The sequence below is a fragment of the Rhodnius prolixus genome, unplaced genomic scaffold (genome assembly GCF_049639745.1).
Source record: "Rhodnius prolixus isolate KJV_2025 unplaced genomic scaffold, Rpr scaffold_1, whole genome shotgun sequence".
Classification (NCBI taxonomy): domain Eukaryota; kingdom Metazoa; phylum Arthropoda; class Insecta; order Hemiptera; family Reduviidae; genus Rhodnius; species Rhodnius prolixus.
This window is the reverse complement of record NW_027411581.1, coordinates 290,066-311,199: the sequence shown is the minus strand read 5'-3', so window position 1 is coordinate 311,199 and position 21,134 is coordinate 290,066. Positions and strand designations below refer to the sequence as shown.

The following is a 21,134-nucleotide window of genomic DNA, read 5'->3' as shown; positions in this document are numbered from 1 at the left end:
GGAAAATAAAAATTTACAAATCTTTCGTAATTACCTAAACTTAGAGTCGTCAGAGAAACTTCTTTTAATAATTCAATTAGGAAGTTATCCCCAAGATTGCACCTAGAACGGTTAAGTCTGTGGTCGGATAAATTTAAATGAATTTCAATTCATTCAAACAGACAATATATTTAACGTAATAACCATGGTAGAAATTAAATTAAGGCCAAACAGAAATTAAATATTTGCTTTTTATTGATTTTCCCAGTGCGTTTGAAACGGTAGATAGCACACCTGAGTTTAATAACTCAAAGGAATTTCGACCAAAATATTGCATTCTCTAAAAAAATTAATGAGAGATACATACCAAGAGAACAGTTTGGGGCGGGGTACATATAGGCGGAAGAAGGGTGAAAACTTTTGCATAAGTAAATGATATAGTCATCCTAGCCTCGGAACCTCAAACTTTGCAGAGAATGATTATTAGTCTTGCAAAATATATAAATACGTGGAACTTGAAATTAAATTTTAAAACATCCGAAATCATGATTTTTTGTAATGGAGGGAGAAAATCAAAAAAAGAAAAGTGGTTTCTAGCCAGACATTGCGGTCTTAAGTCAATTTAAGAATTAAGGTATTATACTTACACCTAGACAATCATAAAGAAAACCAGAATAAATCGAAGCCTCTTTAAATTCAGATTGGAAACAATTGATGGAGAATAATTTAGGATCGTTTCAGCCAAAGTTGCTAAAATTGTACAGTGCTTGTCTGTAGATAGATGCTAGATGGTGCCTAAGTATGGAAGGGAGAATGACAAGGAGAGGTGGAAATATTTTATTAAAAAGTTATTTAGATTGCTGATTTTTATTTGATTTTTAATATTTTCATTTTATTAAGGTATTTTTATTGTTTTTTTTTTAATGATCGCACTGTTATTTAAACCGAATACTTAATATTTCATGTTTTTTTTTAATTTCTTTTCAGTGTTTCTTTTATTTTTCAATAAAATGTTTTAGAAGAAATTTGTAAATAAAAATAATAATCTAAGTATAAAATTAGACTCCTCAGGCCATTGATTATGTCTGCATATTTAATATACATTTAACCTACTTTATTAAAAAAATGAAATAAGTGATAATAATATTTGAAACATTTAATGTGAAAAAAAAGTAACCGTATCCAATAAAGATTTATCTATCTTTATCTATCATGAACATTTTGCATGCATTACCAGGTATATAATAAGTTAAAATTTACTGTTTCGTATTACATAAACTTTGATTCGTTAATATCTCGATTTCTATCGTACGGAATTCTTTGTTGATTTTTATTTTTTTATTTTGCACAATTATGGACTAACTAACTAACTCTAAAATTACTTGAACTATCAACATTGTAAACACAACACTAAAGGAGGTATAAGAAGATAAAATTTAATTTTCTTTTAATTACCAAAACTTTGAGTCGCATTGTCTCGACTACTATTATAGTGAATTCTATGTAATTTAGCACAATTACAGACTACAACTAACACCACAATTGAGAGAAATATTAACATGGAGTGCTAATGGAGATATAGAAAAAAATTGTTGTATTGACAGAATAAGGGAGCTTTGGGTAATAGCTACGGCTGTTTAGCAGGGGTTGAACTCTTTCTTTACACTCATTGCGAATAACGAAGGAAAAATTAGGAACTACCACCGAGTGTGGACCGAAAAGGGAGTTTGAGGTAACAGTTGTTGCTATTTAGGCCATTACTGCGGTTGACCTTTTTCTGTACACTTATTGCAGAATCAGACGAATAATTAGAAACGATCATCTAGTTAGTATAGAAAAAGGGTTTTGGGGGAATGAAATGGCTATATGAGAGGGTTATTATCAGTTGCGTATGTCTTTTCTCTTTGCGCTCATTGCTAAAAACCAGGAACTTAGAGCTAGCCTGATAGAAAGAGTGTTGTGGTTTAGTATCAACGGCTATTTAGGAAAGTCATTAAAGTTATAACTAGCTTTAAACTTTTTATCTACACTCTTGGCGAAATACGAAAGAAAAATTAGAACTACCTGCTTGTTTTGACAGAAAAAGGGTGTTTTTGATTACTGCTACACTTATCTGAGCCAGTACTCATTTTTATAACTGGGGTTGACCTTCTTCATAACAATCATTCCGAAAAACGAATAAAAAATTGGAACTTAGTTACAGATTTGATATAAAAAGGGGTTTTGTTTGTTAATAATTGCGACTATTAATGAACGAATTGAACGTTACAACTAGGGTTGACTTTTTTTAATAACCATTGCGAAAACAAAAATTTAGAAACCATCAGCTAATTTTGGCAGAAAAAGTGTGTTCTGGGAGCAAAACAATGTGTATTTTGGCCAGTACTTAAGTGTTATTACTGAGGTACTGACCTTTTTCTGTACACCAATTGCGAAAAATGAAGGAAAAATTGTAGTTTTGACAGAAAATAATGTTTAGAAGTTATAGCTAATTCTTTTAGGCCTTACTTAATGTTATAAGTAGGGTTGAACTTTATCTTTATCTTCGCTTGAAAAAACAAAGTAAAATTAATTTTTTTTATTTTAGATTTGGCATAATATAGAAGCTGCCAACATAATATATTCATCTTGAATGCTATTGTTTAAATTCACTATGCTCTGCGAAAACAACAACTTTATGCACTATTCGTTGATTTCAAAAAAGCGTTTGATAGCCTACATCATTCGTTGTCCAAATAACAAAATTTTGATTTGAGCAGTAAATCGTTTCGCTTGGCACGAGAACTGTATTATTTAGCAACGGTTCAAATAAAATAAGGATGCGGTATGTCTTCTGCGAGAAATATTTCAAAAGGGGTTATACAAGGAGAAATCATGCCACCATTATTATACAATTTGTTTGTTAGTGATATTGTTCATTATTTTAAATCTAATGGTGCTTTTGGGATCAGAATTAATGGCTCTCGCCAAGTAACTCCCCTAAGTTTTGCCGACGACCAGTTGATTTTAGGTGATTGTTATACTGATGTGAAGCACACATTACATTTATTAAAAGCTTATTGTGAAAAGAATGGTCTCACGTTAAACGTTAATAAAAAAAAAGATTCTAAAATTTGGACAAGGACGTCAACCTAAAAAAACAAAGAAAATTTTATTATGGTAATGAGCTCGAAGAAACTGTAAAGTATTTGAGTATTTGGGCATAATTTTTACTAGATCCTTTTTATTTAACTAAACGACAAATAAGGCCACAGTAAATCAAATGCGAATGTTGGAAGCGTAATTGGTATTCTTTCTTCCGGCAAATAAAAAAGTTGGCAATCTAAAATCTGTCTGTACCGGAGCATGGTAAAGAATTGTTTATTTTATTGTGCATCAGTTTGGAGTTTAAGGGCACCCAGAACAATTAGAAAGGGTCCAAGTAGGCTTCTTTAAACGTTTATTATGTTTGTCTAAAGGTACTACCAATCATTAAATATGCCTTGGACAACCTCAGTCGCGAAGGGCACTTACACCCAGATGCGTGGAACGGAGTAAAATGTGTAGCACCGTGACAGAAGGGAGAATGAAACAGAGTAAACTTTAACTGAGTAAGTCATTCCTGCGATGATGTAGGCGCTGCAACCAGCCCTGCAGCGATACGAAGTACGGCTTGTAACTACGAAAAACGCCTAAGAGGAAGTGGAAGTAGGAAGAAGGGTTGGTGAGGGGGCGGAAGAGATAGGTTATTGTGTACGTATGTGGGAGTGTGTATGTGTGTGTGTGTGTGTGTGTGTACTGGTAATGAAGTAAAGGTTTTAATGAAGGAGAAAGTGGAAAACAGGTTAGGTATTGGCATATAACCACTTAATAATAAAGCGCACAAGATGCGGAGAAGCGGGGCGGGGCAGTATCAATGCGAGCACAAGATGCGGTGAGTGAGTTCCAGTAGCACAAACATATTCGAACAGAGTCAAAAGCATACTGACTGTAGAAAAGGAAAAATGACGACATGAAGACCAGATGAAGTAGAGGGGGGAAGGTTTGGTAGCGTGAAAACCCTAAAGAAATAAACATAACAAACAAAAGATTAGGAAAATAAAATGTTTAGCGGCGACAAGAAGAGATAAGGCACAACGCTAGATAACGCGAAATGCGAGAAAGGGAAAAATGAGAAGGTGACAGAAATCGAAAGAAATGAGAGGGAAAACCGTCAAAGGCACCGCCAAGAGAAAGCTATATGCAACAGATCAACCTCATTTCAAATACAATATGAAGTATTGAAGCACGCTTCAAGACGGTTGCATAAAATTCTTTGGGTGAATGATGATAATTATGTAAAAATCTGCTTAAAGAGACTGATTGTAATAAGCACGCTCTATCCAAGCAACATTAAATTTTATTGGTACTTACAGGTAGTTGAATGCTTAAAAAAAATAATTTAGAAAATTAATCATTAGTATGTTTATACCATAATCTGATATTTTTATAATTTTAGATAGGTACAGGGAACATTTGCACTTAACTGACTTAAATAAAATAAATAACAATACGTTTAATATATGAGCCGTTTATTTTGAAAGTGAGGCAAGTCCATTTTTTAAAAAAATGAAGATAATGGTAATTATAGATAAAACTTAGTATGAACTTTTTATCTGTTAACAATTTAGAATCAAAAAAATTCAGAATTCTAATATTTGGGAGATGGAAGTTTTAGCTTTTAACAATATTGTAAATATGTTTAATTTGAAAATGGTGCAAGTCCATCTTAGGTTGAAATTATTTAACCGTACAGCAAAATTTAACTCCGGTTGCTGTATGGTGAAGCAAATGTGATGGTTTAACATCATGTCTGAATAATGTAGGGTGTTTTTATCTATCTATCTTTGATATTGGTAATCGGTGATGGTACAATATTTCATAAAATTTATTATTATTTAATAATAATAAGTACATCATAATTTTGTCTTTCGATAATAACACCAATATCGGGAAATTTTAGTACTATTGGCTCTGAAAAACTGTAAATTGTATAACATTCGACTATATTATCGGCTATCAAGTCAGTTGTGTTGTTTTGTACTCGGTGTACGAAAAAAGTTTCATTATTTGAAAATTAATATCGGGTTTATTTTACAAAAAGAAAAAATTGATTAAAACGGTAATTATAACTCTGATGCATCTGAAAGTGAATTTGGTAGGTAACAAAAATAAAATAAAAATACTTTTCTGGGTAATAACGCCATTTCAATAAAATCATCATTTGCAAATAATTTTATTATGTTTGTAGAAATAAGATCCATGACAATCGGTAATAAAAGAAGAATCTTGGAATCAGAATCTGAATACGAAGGCAATTCGGACCAAAATGATTCACAAAAATTCAAAAAAGAAGAAGAATAGTTGAACTATTGCTTAGTATTTTGTTTTTATTGTTAAAAAAAGACTGATACGACTAAAATATTATCCATTTAAATCAACGATTACAATAATTCATTAATTTTGAAAGTGAGGCAAGTCCATTTAGTTGTAATAAAACCTTTATTTTTCTTAGCCAGCTCTATAAACACTATTGGATTATAAACTTACATTATCTAACACCACAAAATACAAAAAATATGTCTATTTATATTTACCAATATTTTTAAATTGATTGAACTGCAAAACCTTAAATATCTCGAAATAACAAAAAATGGCCTTGCCCCACTTTCAAAATAAACGGCACATATTTTGAAATTCTCAAAATTTATTACAAAATGTTGGCCATCATTATTTAAATAAATTCATTTCTTTTCAAGTAATAAGTATTTTTCCCGAAATAAGATTGGGTGGCCCTTATGTTACTAAATTTAAAATCAATAATGTACTTTATACAATCAATCCCAAAGATAACTATTTAATGTTTAATAAGAACGAGCCGGAAACATTATTTCATCTATTTCAAAGCTTTAGAATGCCACTCCATGGAAACAAATATAATAATCATAAAGAAAAACTTTGTAAATTAATGTGTATAAATTAATAATTTTGAAGAGAAAAATATATACGCAATTATTAATTATTTAAAAAAGTTTTAAAACTAAGATCTTACACTTTACAAAATTTATAATGCAAACATTTTAATATAGAATTTAATTTTTATTTGTAATAGTTATAACAGCAATTAAATTTCTTTTATTTTGTACACGAGCATAATGGCAATTTGTAATAAGAACATGAACTCCTTTGTAACAGATACATTGTATCTTTATACAAATAAAGCATTGATTGATTGATAATATTGTAAACATCTATATTACTCATTTAGTTTTGGAGCCCAAACAACTACTACATAGCTCTGAACATTAGCATGCAGTGTGGTTTCTTTCAAAAACTCCAGAATTCTTGAAAAATAGTTTCAATTAACAACTGATTTAGATTTCTACAATCTTGTTTTTAATTTAAATCTGAAACATTACCAGAAACCGTTTGCAGCCGTTTCCCTACTATCGGTGGTTTGGAATCTAACCATTTACCTAGTTATTGCACAGATGAACAATACTGAAGAACAGATTAGCAGACTCGGCCAACCCAAAACATTTCAAAGCGCACTGAGAATAAGGTTATACCCGCTTACGTTTAACATGTTCATTTATTTATAATTAAAAAATATGTGAATAAACAAATGAACACATTACAAAAAATACATATGTCTTTGAGTAAAATATTTTTTTTTATTTGAGAAAAAAAATTGTAGGGTATCCAGATATTATTTTGGCGCTGCCTGCCTAGGTCATGAGGAATTTTAGCAAACCCAAAAGTGAACATCACAGGTGGTTTATTCTTTTACTGTTCTGTCACTGCAATGGCCTTGCAGATTCCCTTGTTGAGTAATTACTTAGTAGCATCGATTTATTTAGACGTAGATGATTTATAGTGAAACTAGTTGGAACAGGAAAGGACTAAAGGGCTACTGAGTGGAATTTGTGGCTCCCTTGAGTTTAAGTACGCTTCTGTAAAGGGAAATATGTGTATGTAATGTAATCAGGGTGAGAGTATGAGCCGAAATTTGTGGTTACTTTAAACCCAACCCAACTATTAGCAAAAGTACCTCAACTCTCTCTGCGAAGGCAGGAGCCATAATTTGAGACATACTCATATAACACGAGAAAATAAGCCTCCTATAAACGGGAAGCTACTTGGTTGAGTGAGATATTTTTAAAGATAATAAAAAGAAAGAATAAATGAAATAATTTACACTACCTTCTAGTGTCTTTCCGGACAATTTTTCTTTATCCATATTCTGTGCCCTGATACAAAAATTATCTAAACGCACCTCCCTCAATCAATCTCAATAATTCTAATGATTTCAATCGTACAGTTCACTAATTGGATTTTTTTTACTATCTAATTAGATATAATTAGAATATAATAACATAGTTTTATTTAATAATGTAGTGTGAGACGGGAACACAGTTGAACTCGAATTCTCTTTACCACACTGATTCATCAACCTCTGAAGCTCGAAACGGGCCGCGGATTCAAAAAACATATGGATAAGATCAACGAAATTCTCTTTAAATGGTGGGGTTATGCTTTCCTTTAATGCAAAAGTATTTAACTTTTCACCATTTTAATATTATGGCATCCCTTGGAGAGAAAAAAATAACAATAATAATATTTTTACAATTATTTGGTAGATAAGCTGCAGTTTACTGCAGACAAATCAAATAATCACAAAATTGATTTATATAATTGCACAACATTTGATAATTAAACAACTATTTGGACTAGACTTTACGACAGTAAACTATATATTTACAAAATCTTGAGGCTTTTTGAGTTGTGGTCAATGGAAAGTGATTGATCTTTTGACACAATTGAAAACTTTCTTTTGAATGTGTCTGGGAGAAAGCCAGAAAGAAGGTGGCCTTTCAAGAATTTCTGTTCATTTAAATGCCTGTAGGTAGCAGCACTATCTAGTTTGGACTCAAAAACCCATACCTTTACCTTCTTCTTCAATTTTATTAATAATGGCGATTTCATAATTGTTAACTTAACGAGGGTCACTTAGCTAATATAGCTTATTTCACTCAATATCTTAATTTCAGTCATATTGCTACGAAAACTTTGCTGAAATTATTATTATTAATTATTTTATATCTTCTGCACATCTGTGTTATTTTGTATTTATTTTCATACTTAACAGAAAAGTCATTCGTGTTACAAGTAGAAAATACAAGTATTTATTTACTTATTTTTATTTTTTACATTAATGTGTGAAAACGCTAAGTGCACAAATTTCCTTCAACTTGATGAAATTTGTGCGGAGGGTTAGAGGCAAAGACTTTGCAGAAAGTCCCAAATGTAAAACTCATCTTCCAATCCTTGCACAACAGTGAACATTGTTATTAATAGTGGATTAAAACCATGCAACCCAATTATTTAGAAAAACCACAAAGTTTTTCCTACATCATAAAGTTTCGCACACAAGAAAAAGCAACTCGCACCTCCAGAGGTGCTGCTACCTAGGTTAGGAACCATTTCTCTTTTCAGCCTTTTCAATAGGATTTTAGAAAGAACTAAATAGGTTTCAAAAATTTGGAGTTGAAGTAAGAGTTTGGCGATTGAGTTTAAAAAAAGGAAGTCGTGTGAGTGTCCAAACCAGAATTTTGGGTCTCAAACTGCGCGTTGCCCCGGAAACTTAATATTAAAACAAACATAAGACCACAATACTTGCTGTAACCAATAGTGGACACGTCACTGCCAGTTGATTTGAATGACTAATTGTCCACAACGAGAGGAAGTGCGAACTCTGTAAATAACGCGTGGTGGGATGCAATAACGTGATAACTGCTACGCCTGCCCACACAGCTATAAATATTTTGCGTTATACACATTTCTGATAACATTCTTTGTAAAGGTCAAGTTCTGCAATGCTATTACCGTCAGATTGCACATGGTAGTAAGGCACATCTCATTGTCAGGCGCGGTCTAAAGGGACTATCGCCCACTTCAACTGAACAAAACAAATAACTTGATGATTTCGCGAAAATGACTCCTTACTTAAGGTGGTGCAACTCCATTTCTAATGTTGAAAACGTCGAGATCTACAAAAGATTTATTCACATAAAATTTCGAATCGAATGACAATTCACTGACGTAAATCGGTTCACACGTAGATCATTTGAACGATTGTAGCACTTCCTCTTAGTAGGTGTAAGAGCATGATGGCACTTTAGAGTCACGTAGGGAAGCTTTAACCACTTCTTCGTGCTAAATTTTATCAAAGTAGGACTAAGCGTTACAGAAATATTAGTAATAATAGTTTTAGAGAAGGCCTTACTTGCGTGGGGCAAACTCTCCTCCTTATGAAGCACAGCGTTGAGATTTCTAAAATGTAAATTTATCTGTAAAAAAGTTTGATTCGAATGACTCTTCATTCATGAAAATCGGTTGGCGCGTTTAGGCGCTACGTTGTTTACAAAAAAGGTAACAACAACAACAAGAAAAAAAACAAGAACAATTTTTGAAAATGCCGTTATTGCTCATTTGCAGCAACTTTTTTCTCAAAATCTATCAGATCTAGGTTGTTGCATAAAAATTACAATTATAAAGGAGGGTTTGCCCTATATTTTAAAGAAAATTTGAAAATTTTATTTTTTATAGAATAATAAGGGCGACTTTTGAAAAATTCTTTCTGAGTTTTGCCATTAGTTTTAAAAGTAAATATAAATGTAGATCATTAGCAAGCATTTCATCTTGGAAGTATGAATGTATCCAACTGACCGAATTTGACGTCTTTTGTGCGGAATTCTGATAAATGGTTATTAATGAAAGCTTTAGGGAGGCTGAAAGGAACCGGATTCTGAGTTCATCTACTTTCTACTTTCATTACTGCGATCCAGTCTAATTCTCTACCAAAGGATTATTTTACTCTCAAAGAGTTCTGCCTACTCCGATGGTATCGTCTACGATGACCCCTTCTTCACCGATTCTTCACAGCTGTGGAATCGCAGTCCGCCGGCGGAAAGTTACATTGACTAGTTTTACTAATAGTATCACATTTATTTGTTATTAAAACTGTCCGGTAGGACAGTTGTATAAGGGTTGATCGTCAAAAACTGCACGAAAATAGTGTAACGTTGAAAAACACCCAACTTTGACAATTTTTTTCTCTTTTTCTATAAAAGATAAAATTCCCAAATTTTCTTTAAAATATAGGGCAAACCCTCCTTTATGACTGTAATTTTTTTGCAACAACCCAGATCTAATAGGTTTTGAGAAAAAAGTTGCCGAAAATGAGCAAAAACGGCTTTTTCAAAAAATGTTGTTGTTGTTCTTCTTGTTGTTGTTGTTGTTGTTACCTTTTTTGTAAACAACGTAGCGCCTAAACGCGGGAACCGATTTTCATGAATGAGGTGTCATTCGATTCGGAATTTTATGTAGATGTGCCTTTTGGGGGTCTCCACGCTGTACATCGAATGGGAGAGGAGTAAGCCCCCTTTATGTAAGGCCCCCTCCAAAATTATTATTACTAATTACTCTGTAAATCTTGGCCCGATTTTGATAAAATTTGGTAGGATGATAGGGATAAGGCATCAATAAAGCGGCGACCAGCTCTTACACTTGTTAAGAGGAAGTATAGCAATCGTTTCAAATTATCGAGACGTGAACCGATTTTCATGAATGAAGTGTCATTCGAATCGAAATTTTGTGCAGATTTGTACTTTAAAAGTCTCGACGCCATGCCTCATAAGGAGGGGAGTTGGCATAAGGCCCTTTCTAAAACTATTATTACCAATATTTCTATAAAGCTTAGTCCGATTTTGATAAAATTTAGCACGAAGTGATTAAAGCTCCTCTACGTGGCTGTGAAGTGCCATCATGCTCTTACGCCTACTAAGAGGAAGTACTGTACTCGTTAAAATTATCAATGAGTGAACCGATTTTCATCAATGAATTGTCGTTCGATTCAAAATCTTTGCCTTTTAGGGAGAATTACTGCAATCGCAGTTTATTTTTCTTGCTCCTCTTAAAAGAAAGTACTGAAATCGCAGTTTAATTTTGCTATTTACGCACAAATACCTTCCTATTTTTTTAAAAACGCTTTCTCAAAAAAATTGTTATTGAGGATAGGACCGCAATTATAATCATTCTTTAAAAAGATCTCTCCAGTAGTTACGGTTCCGACTTAACGGCTTATCAGGTTATAATGATAGAATGGCCTATTCCAAATTAAAAAAAAAATCTGTAAAGCAGATATGTAACTTTGCAAAATACACAAAAAGAAAAATCTATCCAAAAGGCACAAAAATCTCCTTAACAAAAACTTACAGTTTAAAATGTTAAGTATAAGGGTTGATTAAACGCCAAAAGGTACACAAATCAGTAAGTACCCATCATTTCATTTATACTTCATTGATATAATTTAAGTAATTTTGCTGCATTAACTTTTCCTTCACATTTTTTAGAATTTATTAGATGTCACAGACCCTTATGCTGGCCAGTTCGTTCATAATATTATTTGGTTATAATTATGATAAAATGTATATTATATCTTCGTTTTTAAATAGGTACTTTATTTTAACTCTATTCCAAATTATTCTTCTGATTTATTTTTAATATGCCCTTTATTCTGAAGTTGTCACATCTTATACATGCATGTTAAAGTAGAAAAAGACAAAGTTAGAGTCGGCTACTGTTTAAATTTGAATCACGGAGGATTTAAAACAATATTTCAGACTTGAATTCGTCTTACCGAAATATTCGTGAGCACAAATAACACACAGTTAATAACAAGTAGATTATTCAACAACAATTATTCATTTCTCAATTGTAATTTAATTTTTTCTTATAGTAAAATACTGGAATAATTAGCTGTCCTAAAAGTATGCAATACTTATTTATTTTATATTACATAACATATATATAACATTGTGAGAAGAACAGCTACATTGAGAGTGTGATTGAAGAAAACTATATTATTTGCGATAGAGCCAGATAATTATTACCTATTATTATAAACGTTTGACTACTACATAAAATAACAATTACTTTAATCGAAGAATGTACTTAAACCGACGATTTTTATTAAAAATAAAATAATCGAAATCATTGATGTATGTTGGTGTAAGCATTTTTTTAAAAAAGTTTTTAAATTTTGTAGCCTCGTAATTTTTTTTATTTTTTATACCGTTTTCTTTTTAACCTGTAATTAATAGTTTGATTATTATAGATTAATAGATATTAAAGTCAATCTACAGTGCTACTTGAACAAATATTTTGTAGATGAAAATGGCCAGCATAAGGGTCTGTGACATCTAATAAATTCTAAAAAATGTGAAGGAAAAGTTAATGCAGCAAAATTACTTAAATTATATCAACTAAGCTTGAATGAAATGTTGGGTACTAGCTGATTTGTGTACCTTTTGGCGCTTAATCAACCCTTATACTTAACTTTTTAAACTGTAAGTTTTTGTTAAGGAGATTTTTGTACCTTTTGGATAGATTTTCATTTTTGTCTATTTTGCTAAGTTACATATCGGCTTTACTGCTTTTTTTAAATTAGGAATAAGCAATTCTATCATTATAACCTGATAAGGTGTTAAGTAGGAACCGTAACTACCACTGGAGAGATCTTTTTAAAGAATGATTATAGTTGCGGTCCCCAAACCATCCTCAATAACAATTTTTTGAGAAAGCCTTTTTATATAAAATAGGAAGGTATTTGTACGTAAAAAGCAAATTTAAACTGCGATTTCAGACCTTCCTTTTAAGAGGAGTAAGAAAAATAAACGGGCGATTACAGTACTTCTCCCTAAAAGGCAAAGAGGCAAATGAATCGAACGACAATTCATTAATGTAAATATGTTCACCCATTGATAATTTTAACGATTTCAGTACTTCCTCTTAGTAGGTGTAAGAGCATGATGGCACTTCACAGCCATGTAGAGGAGCTTTAATCACTTCTTCGTGCTAAATTTTATCAAAATCGGACAAAGCGTTATAGAAATATTGGTAATAATAGTTTTAGAAACGGCCATACTTGGGTGGGGCAAACTCCCCTCCATATGAGGCGAAGCGACGAGACTTTTAAAGTGCAAATCTGTACAAAATTTCGATTCGAATGACACTTCATTCATGAAAATCAGTTCACTTGTCGATAATTTGAAACGATTGCTATACTTCCCCTTAACTAGTGTAAGAGCAGATCGCCGCTTTAATGTTACGTAGGGGAGCCCTAACTCTATCATCCTACCAAATTTTATCAAAATCGGGCTAAGATTTACAGAGTAATTAGTAATAATAATTTTGAAGGGGGCCTTACATAAAGGGGGCTAACTCCTCCTCTAATTCGGTGTATAGCGTCGAGACCCCCAAAAGGCACATCTACATAAAATTCCGAATCGAATGTCACCTCATTCATGAAAATCGGTTCTCGCGTTTAGGCGCTACGTAGTTTACAAAAAAGGTAACAAGAAGAAGAAGAAGAAGAACAACAACAACAACAACAACAACAATTTCTGAAAATGCCGTTTTTGCTCATTTTCGGCAACTTTTTTCTCAAAATCTATTAAGTCTGGGGGGTTGCAAAAAAATTTCAGTTATAAAGGAGGGTTTGCCCTATATTTTAAAGAAAATTTGGGAATTTTATCTTTTATAGAAAAAGAGAAAAAAATTGTCAAAGTTGGGTGTTTTTTAACGTTACGCTTTTTCGTGCAGTTTTTGACGATCAATCCTTATACAACTGTCCTACCGGACAGTTTTAATTACAAGTAGATTATTTAACAACAATTATTGATTTCTCAATTGTAATTTAATTTAGTCCCCCTAATTTTACTTGTAGTAAAATACTGGAATAATTAGCTGTCCTAAAAATATGCATATCTTATTTATTTTATATTACAACATTTAAGGATGAATACCTAGATTGAGAATGTAATTGAAACTATATTATTTGCGATAAAGCCAGATAATTATTACCTATTATTATAAACGTTTGACTACTACATAAAATAACAATTACTTTAATCGAAGAATGAACTTAAACCGACGATTTTTATTTAAAAATAAAAATAAATAAATAAAATCATTGATGTAAGTTGGTGTAAGCATTTTTTGAAAAAGGTTTTGAATTTTTTAGCCTCATAATTTTTTTTTATTTTTTATAACGTTTTTCTTTTTAACCTGTATTTAACAGTTTGATTATTATAAATAACTAGATATTACAGTCAATCTACAGTGCTACTTGAACATATATTTTGTAGACGAAAATGGCCAGCATGAGGGTCTGTGACATCTAATAAATTCTAAAAATGTGAAGGAAAAGTTAATGCAGTAAAATTACTTAAATAATATCAATGAAGTATAAATGAAATGATGGGTACTTGCTGATTTGTGTACCTTTTGGCGTTTAATCAACCCTTATACTTAACATTTTAAACTGTAAGTTTTTGTTAAGGAGATAATGTAGCTGGCCCTAAACCAAAATTATCTCATTCTAATTCTTTTATAAGTTTTCTTAAAAATATTATAGCAAGTTCTTAGATGGTTATACTCTGTGTTGGTCTGCTGCCACCAGGCGTGCGCGGTTTGGTCGTGCATTGTGTAGTACTTTGTATGCAATTTGTTCTAACCTTTCTCATAATTTAGTTAAATTAATTGTTGTTGATGGTGTAAATGTAATAATCTTAAAAGTAAGTTCGAGTCGTTTTTCTTGCCAATCAGTATATTTAAACTATAATTCTTTGGATTCAGGTGTTCAAAATTTATCTAATTTTCTTTCCAAAAATTCCTATTTAAAATTCACTCTAATCAGTGATTTCAATGTTAGAATAGCAGATTCTTAGCCTTTGCCATCTGATTTTATTTTAGATGACCCAAGGCGCCACGGTAGCCGAGCGGTTAGAGGCGAGACCTGCGAAGGTAATATGTATTGTGGTACTGGGTTCGATTCCCGGTCATAGGCCTTGGATTTTATTTAATGTTTAAAAATGAGAAATAGTAAAGTATGTTTGCTAGTCGCCTCCGTCCACGACACCTAATTGGTAGTTGGACGTTAAGCCCCGCCTGAAAAAATAGGCGATTACTTTACTTTTTTACTTTTAGATGACCCAATTTTTAATTTGACTAGGAGTTCCAAAGGAATAGTTATTAACGGAAAGAGATCAAATCTTCAAGATTTGTGTGATGATTACGATTTCGTAATCCTGAATGGGCGAATTCCTGGAAATAAATAGAGGGGGAATTTACTCACATTGCTAGTACAGGTTCCTCTGTTATTGACTTTGTCTCCCTGTTAATTATATTTCTTGTGTTTTGGGTTTTCAAGTATTAGCTGAATTGTTTTCTGTCCATCTACCTCTTCTCTTAAAGATATCTCTTATAGAAACGCCGAACCATATTGTTCTGCCCCTATTACCCCAAAGGCGCGTCAACATCTAAGGTTATTGGCGCCCGGAGCTTTTTTCAGTGTACTGCCGGCCTCAGGACAGTGATCTCTCGTTACAGACAACACTGTCCATCACCGGACAGTAAGCTGTAAGAAGCTGCTAGAAAGGTTTAGCTGGATTCGAACCCGGGTCTTCCGCGTGGGAATCCAACACGCTAACCTCAGCTAATGCCTTCCTTAGGTTTGTTAATACTAAATTTTAATGTAGTTTTTTCTTTAATTACATTCTTAATCTAGATGTAATCCCCACAATGTAATATACAAAAAATATAAAGTAGAAAAAGATAGCACATTTTTAGGATAGGCAATTATTGTTAATTTACTTTACTATTTGATTTCTTTATAAGTACTCAAATTTATTTTTATTAATTTTTTTATTTGATATTAACTGTGAGTAATTTGGGTTCTCATATTCTTCTGTATCAAAAATTTCCTAATTTAATTTAAATTGGCTATTACTAACGCTTGTCAAAAGTAATACAAAATAGAAAATTAAAAATTCAGATCTTCCATTTTATTACGGTCCAAAGAGGGCGTGGAGTGACATACATAGGGGTAGGCGTGGTTTCGCTTCTGATTGGCTATGAATAGTAGGTTGAAACCAACCTACTTTTCACACTTCCATTCTTCACTGTGATTGGCCAATTCTTTATTAGTAATTATTTCTATGAAAAATAAAAATTTAATTTTTTTACTAACTTTTCCACCGTAGGTATTTGATAAAGAATCAAATTAAGCAATAAAAAATTTTCTCAACAAAAAAATAAAACATTTTCCTGGCTTAATATCTTGTTTTCTATACTAATAATGTAATGGTAAACAGAAAATTGGGAATCATGGTTATTTTCTAGGGAAGAAGGTAAAAGGAAATTGTGGGCCATGTTTCATCTACATATTATTCCCCACCAATTTGTTTGGTTAATTGGGCTGTTATTTATCGATTTTAAAGATTTAATGATCATAGTGTAATACCTGTTATTACAATCAATCTAAGTTGTGCTACACTTTACTGAAAAATATTTTATATATGAAAATGGCCAGCATAAGGGCCTAAGACATCTAATAAATTCTAAACAATATTAATAAAAATTAAATGCAGTAAAATTGCTTAAATGATGTTATTGGTAAACAATTTGTAAAAAACACAAGCTTTTTCAAACGTTTCTAAATAGCTGAAATTACGAGCTGAAATATGAATGGAATGTTGGGCACTTGCTGATTTGACATTTTCAACTACATATAAGATTTGTTAGATCAGAACCATTACTGATCACTGATTTTTCTATTTGTTCCTTGATTTGAACGACTTTAAATATATTTAAGATAAATGAATAATAAGATATTTAGAATAATTAGGGTGATTTCGCCTGGAATAGGGGATACAAAGTTTTTATTAATGCCTTGAGGTTCTGGATGTCTACGCACGTAAACTGTCATCGATGTCCTAGATTTCCCAGAAACATAAATCTAATTAATTTTGTTTGTTTAACTTTCCAATGTATCTCCAATTTTAATTATCATTCTAATTTTCAAAATAATCGATAATGTCGTTTTGCAGAATATTCCAAACCTTTAAAAGTATATTCTGTAAAGTAGCATATCTGGACTACAGATTTTCTTAACATTTGGATTGAGCAAAATTTTCCATTATAACCTGATATGGTGTACTACCTAAACTTTATCTACCGCTAGAGAGATTGTTTAATATGATGCTTAGGGTTGCTGTCTCCGAAGAACTCCAAAGAAATGTCTTTGTAAAATGTTAAGAATAAAATTGGAAGGTATTTATTTGCAGGCAAATAGTAATTTCGTATCAGAATTCATTACTTTCTCTTAAGAATGGTTGTCAAATTAAATTGCATTTGTAGTATTTCTCCCTAAAAGGGCAAAGAGAAATCAAACTGCAATATTTCCTTTAGCACTTCTTCTTTCTGCCAGAGTTTACTAAAAAATGGATAAATTGGTGAAAAAGTTATTATTTAATGATAGGTTTGGAGATGGCCTTACATAGAGGAGGAGCTAACTCCTCTCCCCTGGAATGTCGGACCTTGAGAAACTCAAAAGGTACCTCCACATGAAATTCCAAATCGAAGGACACCTCATTTATGAAAATTGGTCCTCGCCTTCAGGCGCTACGTTGAGAGGAAAAAAGTTACAATTTCTGAAAATGCAGTTTTCGCTCATTTTGGGCAACGTTTTTCTCGAAATTAATTAGATCTGTGATGTTGCAAAAAACAAAATATACGAAAATTTGGGAATTTTATCTTTTATATAAAAAGAGAACAAATTGTCAAAGTTGGGTGTTTTTCAAAGTTACCTTCCAACATAATTTTGTCCTTCCACTATTTCCTCTTTTTGAGCGAAGCTGACATTTCATCGTCCTGAAGTAACACCCTCTTAAGAGTTGCTTTAGAGGCGAATTACTAGAAATCTGTCTGAATTCCTCTAAGGGGTTTATTTTTATTTATTTTTTTTTTTTACAATTTGAGCAATTCAAATTGTGGGCACTTATAGACCATCTTTAAAGAAATACTTTTTATCGCTTGGGTGAAAAAAAATCCATATTGTAAGGGAGAAGTAGTTGCGAGTGACTCTTTTAGAGCAGTTATATTCCGTTGCGGTATTCTTATATGTAGCGAGCCTATACATAAATATATATCAAAATTTAACATTCAGAGTGTTTCGCACTCAGAGTGTAGTGCTAACCATTAACTCATAGAAGAGCGGTCCCCCCTACCAAATAAGAAATATAAATATTTTTTTTACAATAACTTAGCGAAAAGTACCGTCGCTTTGAGGATTAAGACAATTTTAATGAGCTATATTAAGAAAATAAAATCAAGAGAACTTACATAAAATAAAGACAGTATTTTCATGTCAGACGTTCAGTTTATTCAGAAAAGTGAATAATTGAGGCAGAATTATTTACTTAATTATTCTATCAGCAACCCTTATTCACACCGTTAACTTATCCATTCTTGGAAAATTCTTGTTCGGAAGGAGAGAAGCTTTAAGCTGCCTCTAACGTATCACTAAAGTATAATGTGTGGCGTATCACTTTTTTAACTGTAATATAATGTAGAAATACATTGCTCCAATTTTCATTTTTCTGTGCAAGTAAATTCTAACAGTGGAGAAATTAAATTGAGCGGCAATGCCCCTTTGCTACATAAATTTTGTTTTTATTAATTTTTTGCTTCACGTAAATTCCTGTAAACAAAAAAAGTCCTGTGAGTATAGCATCAGGATAACTTTTGTTTTTAATCCTTTTTGTGTGCAACAGTCTTCATTTTCCATAAAAAATATGGTATTATTAACAGTGGCTATTCATTGCTCTCGAACGAAAGCTGACAAAAGTTGTACTCTAAAAGATAGTTTTTGAAATTACTCTGTTGTGACTAAATCTAAAACAAATTAGGCTGCAGGAGAGCCAGTAGTTCTGTGGGTGGTAGAATGATGAATCTTTTATACACTTTCAATATAAAAAATACAATACCATGATTTCTGACGGGACTAAAATAAAATGTCCATTATGGGAAGTTTAGTAGGAAATCTACAGTTTCGTTCTCATCGTCATGTAGCAGCATTAGGGCTGTAAATGAATTGTCATTGAAAAAATACATCTCTGTATATCACAAACGTGCAGATGTAAAAATTCAAAATGTACAGTGGCTCACATAGAAACTGAAATGGCACAAAACAGCGGTGGCATGGATCGCTCTAATTGCAAATAATTTTTTTCCCGAGTTCTATATATTCTGAATGTTTTAACTATGATCATTTTTTTTTTTATTAGAAGCAGCATTAAATTGTTTTTCAGAAATAGTTGTTCGCACTATTAGGGTGGAGAGAAAGATTTGGGAATGTTGAGTTAAATGGGCTTGACACAGCACAGAGCATACTGTTCTAAAATCCAGCCATACCATTCAACTTATTGCCTGAATAATCAGTTTCCCAACGGCATTATTGATCAAACTGCTATCACAATACTTTTGACTGTACGCCAGCTTCAAAGATATAGTGGGTTCCACTTACCGTAAACATTCCCCCAATGTTTTGCCAACCCCCACAGCCATTTCAAATTCGCCACTGCTCAATAGTCACAGAATTCATCAAAATCGGTTTTTTCAGACAGATAGAACTTAAGCAATTTAATTCCGATAAAAGCACATTCCGGAAATCTGCCATAAATGCACTAAAAATGTGAAAAATGGCCATTTAAAGGGTGCGATATCTGCGAGATAGATGACGAAAGTGAATTTTGAAACCAGCAACTGATTTCAGTGAGGCAGTTAGTAGAGGTCAACTACTTAGCTAGTGCAGTTTTGGGAGTATCAATTTAAATATTTGCACATAGTTTTTCTAATACCAAATAAAAAGAGTCAGCAGCTAGCAACACTTACAGTCTGGCTATCTGAGCAAAGAATAATTACGAAGGAGTCCGACTCAGCGTTATTGATCTGTATAAACAGTTGGTCATATCTGGAGACATGAGCCAGCCGCCACCGTGTGAATCAGTCTGGCGGACGGAAGCAACTCAATGGTAAGAGTTGGGCCGCCACTTGCAGCTAGTGGTCTATATCCATATGAACTCAATTGCACTTGCACGAACCTTCACTAACTCAGGATTAGACCGGTGGTGTGAATGACTGTGGGTAAATAGTGTATGGTGGCACGGAGACCTCGCGAGGGTGACTGGCAAGCAAGAGGGCGTTCTGGCCGTCATACAGCGCATGTCTGCAACTCTGCAGGCTTCTCAGTCATACTGCCCTTCAGTAGTTGTCTCGCCGATGCATTTTATTAGAACGTAATTTTTACCGGGAAATTGCCATTCATAAAAATGTTGAGTTATTAAATTACCTTTTCAAATTCAATTTTAAACGAAAAAAAATGTGAGAAAATGAAAAATTATTCAATAAATGAAGAGTTATTGGTCATGGCTTATTCTTTGAGTCCTACAATTTTAAGTGTTTAATAAAAATGATAGGTAGAGCATAAAAAGTGAATGAAACGTTTATTTCTATTCGGATCCATCCAGCCGAGGGAAGAGCATTATTTTGGGGGTTTTTTAAACGCTGACGGGTTGCACTTACTACTGGAAGTACTCTGTACTTTATTGCATATTCACTTCTTACCAACTATATTTTACATACTATTCGTACGGTTGGTAAAACAGTAGATTACACTGAAACGCCACCGCTAATTACTTTCCATGTAATACTATAATTGACATCTATCTATCCATCTTTTACTACACTGATTATTACATTATTGTATCAGTGTATTACTACACTGATTATTACAATGTAGATTGTATTAGTAGGGCGGTTCCACCAAAAAGGGGAAGGAACGCAGGCGAATCCAAAATACTTATTGTTCTCCGCCCACCCTTCACCGCATAAGAGATACCGGGGCTTTAAAACAACAAATCCGGCTAAAGGTTGCCGGATGCCAATACAATAAACTAATAAAGTAGTAACAGGACACTAGGGAGTATGGCGACTCAATCGCCCAGTGCACTGAATAAACCTAGAAAGTTCTTTAAGATTACCAGATGCCACAATCTCCGGTAGGGAAACATTTAACCTACAGAAGGCGAGGAATCTAGTTATAGAATAAACTGGACACACCTCTACAAAGTGCCGCACACTCATTGGACTCACCACAGCCAGCGCAAATTGGCGACTGGCTCGCATTTGAAAAGGTGGTACGCTAAATTCGCATGTCCACTCAACACCTGAAC

At 32.8% G+C, this 21,134-nt stretch overlaps 1 protein-coding gene across 6 annotated transcripts in view; it reads right to left on the bottom strand.

The window, feature by feature from the left end:
* The window catches only part of LOC141451707 (glycoprotein 3-alpha-L-fucosyltransferase A-like), a 38,620-nt gene extending 18,533 nt beyond the window's left edge, over positions 1 to 20,087 (bottom strand). The window contains exon 1 of one of the 6 annotated variants that reach the window (XM_074123280.1): positions 19,795 to 20,087. The gene's annotated coding sequence lies outside the window, so the exon portion shown is untranslated. Of the gene's footprint in view, positions 1 to 626; positions 822 to 7,200; positions 8,623 to 8,673; positions 8,815 to 19,426; positions 19,647 to 19,794 lie in introns of those variants that run through there. The other 5 variants (XM_074123317.1, XM_074123286.1, XM_074123302.1 and 2 more) reach the window with 5 other exon arrangements.
* Between the last annotated feature and the right edge of the window lie 1,047 nt (positions 20,088 to 21,134).